This window comes from Petaurus breviceps, unplaced genomic scaffold, assembly GCF_028583685.1.
Source record: "Petaurus breviceps papuanus isolate PSGF00001 unplaced genomic scaffold, PetGlider_PUasm1.0 90701, whole genome shotgun sequence".
NCBI classification, from domain to species: domain Eukaryota; kingdom Metazoa; phylum Chordata; class Mammalia; order Diprotodontia; family Petauridae; genus Petaurus; species Petaurus breviceps.
In genome coordinates this window covers 485,215-491,214 of record NW_027187316.1, presented here as the reverse complement: position 1 = coordinate 491,214, position 6,000 = coordinate 485,215, and positions in this window count along the sequence as shown.

Sequence of the window (6,000 nt, the reverse complement as noted above, 5' to 3'; positions counted from 1 at the left end):
GAGAGAGAGAGAGAGAGAGAAAAGGAGGAGAAAAAGGTAAGATCAGGGCCTTCAATTCTTTGATCAATATGAAGAAAAGGAAGGGTTAGAACAAAGGAAGAATTCAAACAAAACTAAGAATCTTATCTTTTTTGGAATGTAATAAAAAAGTGTTTAAGTACAGCACCTAAAGTGTTCACTCTGGTTCCAAACAGATCATAAAGAAAATCATGAATGAAGCAAGGCCTTTCTACCTCCTTGTTATCTCTTGGAAAAAAATTGAAGAAAAAAAACTGGTCATCAAGGAAAAGAGATATAGGAAGAAGTTTGAGGGCCAAAATTCTTCCCTTGGCTACTTCTTCCTTGCCAGTTAAAGGAGCAGGGAAAAGAAATAAACACGCCATATTCTGGGAATTTTAAATGCCCCAAACCCAAAGGATCATCTGGGTTTTATTCTCAATATGTGAACTTAAACTACCAAGACACAAAGTTTGACCAATCTAACTAAATTTACCAGTACTTGCAGCAGCATGATATTGAAGAGAGTTGGAATTGGAGCCAGAGAACCCAGGTTCAGATACTATCTCTATTAGATACTACTTTTGTGTCCATAGGCAAGTCATATTACCCCTCTATATGCCTTGGTTTCCTCATCTACCAAAATGAGGCATTTTGAGCTAGATGACCTCAGAATTCTTTTACTGCTCTGAACCTAAATCATCCTTAAATGTCATGACACAAAACCCAGTGTTCCCTTGCTCATTGCTATATTGCCACAATGATGTCATCCTGAACTCAGTTGCAATATGGCTGGGTGCTGTCCCTTATCGCAGTGCTGATTTATGTCCTAGTTTTTGCCCTGGCGTTGGTGCTCATCACTTCTTAACAGTAGTATGGACACATTGTGTATAACAACAAAACAGAATGGAAGAGATGGATGAAATAAATTAATATGGTTCAGGGGACTGAATTAATTAAGTGCTCTACCACCAATCAATTAAAACTCCACAAATTGAGTTTGTAAACTGCTCAAAAGTGTTAGACATATTTCATAGACCAAAAGGTATGACCATTGATGGTGAAAGATCTTTAAAAGTTTCCCTTTAATTCCCTTTGCACACCAAATGATAATGTATGCCCCATTAGATTTATTTTATTATAAATTGTACTCTAGCATACCTTATGCAACAATTTGTGACCTAGAACAAGAAGTACCAATTTGTTATTATGAAGACATTAAAAACCACAGCTGATATGATATCAATTCCCTGTGTTTTTGAATGGTTAGTTGTTGGCATTTTTTAAAATAATATAACTGATGCCCCAGTTGTAGAGATAGAAAACTCAGTGAATGTCTTCAGTAGAAGTTATCAGGAGCCAGAAGGCATGGGTTTAAAGTAGCTCTAATGACTAATACCTAAGTCACCTGGGTAAATCACTAACTCTACCATGGCCTCAGTTTTATCGTCTGTAACATTAAGAGATTGAATTAGATCACCTTAAAAGCTCTTTTTATCTCTAAATCTATGAACATAGGACAATGATGCCCCTAAATTAGTTTATATATTATATTTTAGGTAAAAGTTACAATAAAGAGGCAGTCATCCTGGTTCATTGGGAAAGTTGTAGTTGGAAAGACTGGAGTCAGAAGACTTGGCATATGAATTGTAGTCCCATTACTTTTGTTTGTATGACCTCCTCTAAGGATTGATTTAGAATTGCAGAGGGTTGTATAGTAGGTCAAATGTTGAACTTGGAGTCAGGAAGAACTGTGTTTAAATTTTATCTCAGACCCTTACTAGTTGTGTGACCTTGAGCAACTCACTTAAACTTTCTTGGAATCAGTTTCCTGCTTCATGAAATGGGAGGGCTAGACTTGATGCCCTCCATGTTCTTTTCCAGGTCTAAAAATTCAATCCTATGATCTGGTCCAACCTTCATGTTTTACAGAGGAAAAAACTGAGGACATAAACAAAATAGTAATGATGTAACTTTGAAAACGAGGAGCAGGGGCGGCCAGGTAGCACAACGAGTAAGAGCACTGGCACCAGTGTTGGGATGACCTGGGGATCGAATCCCAGGCTCAGACACTTAGCACCCACCCAGAAACACCTGGCTGTGTAACCTTGAGCAAGTTACTTAACCCCCAATTGCTTAAAAAAAAGAAAGGAAGAAAATAAGGAGCAAAAGAATCATTCTTATTTCTAAACTTGTTCAGAAAGCCAATTTTATCCATGATGCCAACTCCATTTGTCTATACTTACTTGAGGGAGCCAGTAGAACACTATGCCTTTTATGGTAATTTTAGAATGGTCCAAAACTGCAAAGAAATTAATCACAATTTCATTTTTATTATTATACTTTGGGGACTTAGAAGGAACCTTTACATAATGCCAACACCACTTAACAAAGCATGCTTTATAAAAGCCAGTACCAGTATTGCATTATAGAAGTATTCAGGACATAAGTGCAAAAGATACACTATTTATTCTTAATACAAAAATAAACCTTATAAAAAGGAAAGTTAGCTTTGCAATAAGGTTACATTCCCAAATTACTCCCTGTTCAAAGAATCAGAAGATTAATAGCTAAAAAATACCTTGGGTATCTTCTCATCTAGGATCTTTCATAAAAAAACAAAGTAAGAAAAACTTTGGTGGGAGGGTCTTAGAACAAATTTTTTTAAATGTGCCAGGGGGTAAAAAAGGCCACTTGGCACCTCCCTGATAAGGGTATGAGTCATAAAGGGGTCTTTAACAAAATGAAAATGCAAGCTGAGAAGTCAGATTTAAATAGAACTGGGTTTATTAAGTGTCAAATTCAATGAAAACATTTTGTAATGCAATTACAGCACCTTGTCTTCATGAAAGAAATACTAAAATTGTGTGCAAAGCTTGACAATATCCATATTTTCTTTATAAATGGGAAGCTTTAAAAAACATTGCAACATCATCTCTTCAATGCAAAACTATGTATTTTTTCATAATACAAAATTTATAGGGTAGACACAGGTTTATTTTTCACACTTTCTACTTCAAGCCCTGGGGCATGTTTGGGTCACTGACTCAGCATCTCACTCTTCTATGTATTACAGAATACAGATGCATGTATATACACATATAATATGTACACAAAACACAAAAATAATTTATTTTTTAAAATTATGCAACAGATTTGCTAATGTCTGATTCTGTGTTTGCTTTCTCCTGATACCAAGAAAAGTCTTGGGTTGCCTTTCTTAGATGCTCAGTCATCTCTCTGAGTACTGATACTCTACTTTCAAACCCCACTCCACATTGTCTTCTCCCTCTCTATAAAGAATAAGAACACCCTGCTTTTCTACTTAGGAAAGAAAGAATAGAGTTATACTGATCTCAATTAATAAGGATGATTAGTTTGCCTGCAATGTTTTTCCTCACAATTATTATAAAAAGCACCCATGCTGACCAAAAGCCAGCAGTATGAATTTTTAAAAAATGATGAATGGGAGCCAAATAAATTTTGCTCAAATCCTTGCTCACCCAGTGTTACCTGGGCAAGTCAGTTAACATAATTTTATATTGATTCTTATCTATGATAAAAGGGAGTTGAGCTAGATAACCTCTAATGTTCCCTCTAAATCTGTAATCCCATCTTTCTATCAAAAGGAAATAACTTTCTTCTACCTCCCCACTGTACTTACCCTTTCTACTTTTGTCTCTTAAGTTAGAGTTTTATTCATTGATAAATTTATATAGAATTTAGGAAGGGTCACAAGTAGAAGCAGAAGAGGACTAATCCTTGAATTCAGGAAGACCTGGATTCAAATCTTGCTTTACACATACTACTAGCTCTGGGAATATAGAGCTCTTAAATTCTAATGCCCTCAGGAAAATCTAAGATTATAAATTAAATTACAAAACAGATGCTGACTGCATTGGAGTTGAGGTTCCATCATCACCAAAAACTAACATATATAACTAAATAATAATAAATATATAATTAAGTACATATGAGTATATAAATATATGTGTGTATATATAGATGTACATGTTTTTATTAAATATATTTAGAGACAGAGAAAGACAGAGAGGGATTTGTTCACCATTCTAGTAGATTTTGGACACAAAGAAATTTACAAACAACTTTCCTTTTTAAAGTAGCAATATCTCTTTGAGAGATTATAACCTCTGAAAATACATTTACAGAAAATATATTTTAATGGATCTAAAGAGTGAAATTCTCCTACCCTTGGATGAGTATTACTGGTAGGAAAGAACATTGAGTCAGTTGCCTTTACATAGCTCATTTCAGGATGCCATAGCTATACATTTTACCACTGCTTCCCTTTTAGGTTATTTTCCCATTAACTTTGAAATGAAAAATTATTGTTGAGCTAGACCTTGGAGTCATTGGGAAAGTGGTTCAAAAGCATCTTTTATAATCTTCAGAACACTTTTTGTAATTTGTTCTTCTGGTGCTGTGTGGGTTACTCTGTTTGTCTTTCAGGCTCAGTGGTTCCAAGTTTACACTGAGGGGTGGACAGTAACTCTTTGAAAGTGTATATCATATTAACCCCATGTGGTCTCCTTGGGACAGCAGAATATATTGTTCTTTAGTGTGATAAATGATTAGATGATCTAACTCAGAACTTTTCTATTAATAGAGCTTCTCAGTTGAACTGAGACATTTGCCCAGTCATTATTATGGAAGGTGGGCAGTTTGTCAATGAAGTTCTGAAAAGCAGACTCAGAAAAAGGGAGTAATATAACAACTTAAGGTTGCTAAAGCAAGTTAATATGTATATGAGTAGTAGAAAGAGAAGTAGAGGGCTCTCTGAGTTTTCAATGAGTTGCCAGCTCCTCTGGTCAAGTCTGTCCTGGATTTCAGTGGTCTTTTCACAGATTCCTATCTTTGACAATAAAATTCAAACTTATCCAGTTCCTGCCAGGTATTCCTATTGTGGCCTTAAAAACATAGGTTATAAGAGAAGTAGTGGGGGATTTAGGTTGAGTGTATGATTGGGTCTTTAGACAAAAAATTTGGTGGGCAAATAGAAGCTAAGGCCTTTTATTAGGGAGACTGTCACTTTAAGATATTGAAAAGCATATAGGTGACTTAGTGAGCAAGCCTGATATCTGGAAGATCTAAATTCAAATGAAGCCTCATGTTCAAATGATTTTCCATTAAAAAATCCACAGACACTCATTAAGACTATCAACTACTGCATAAAGTAAGGTTATGAAGTAAACCAGTGAAAGGAGCCCTAAAATTAATTAAATCATAGATAAATAACCTTCTAAAAAATACTTAGGAAATATTTTCCATTGCTCTCTTCTGATTGGTCAGTTTCTAGACAGGACTGTTATCTTAGGAAATGCCCAAGTCATAGGAGTTCTACCAGCCCTGCTCCTAACTCAAGAATTTCCACCTTGCCTCTGACTAGATACTCTCTTCTCTTCCATCTCCCTTTTATATGTTGTCTTCCCTCATTGTAATGTAAGCTTCCTGAAGATGGTGCTGTCTTTTTTACTCATATTTGTGTCCTTGGCACTTAACACAGATCCTAGCACATAAGTGCACTATAAAATTCTTTATTATGAGAAGGAATAATTGAGGAGCTGCAGGAAAGGGAGGTAACAAGCATTTATTAAGAACATAATAAGTCAGGGGCGGCCAGGTGGCTCAGCAAGTAAGAGCACCAGCTCCAGTGTCGGGATGACCTGGGGATCAAATCTTGGCTCAGATACTTAGCACCACACCCAAAAATAACTGGCCATGTAACCTTGAGCGAGTTACTTAACCCCGATTGCTTTAAAAAAAAAAAGAACATAATATGTGCCAGGCACTATGCTAAATGCTTTGTAAATATAATCTTATTAAATCCTCACAACAATGCTGGTAGATTGATGTTATTTTTATCCCCACTTTATATTTGAGTAAAATGAGACAGCCAGAAGGGAAGTGACTTGTCTGGAGTCACACAACTAGAAATGTCTGAGGCCAGATTTGAACTCAGGTCTTTCTGACTCCAAGCCTGTA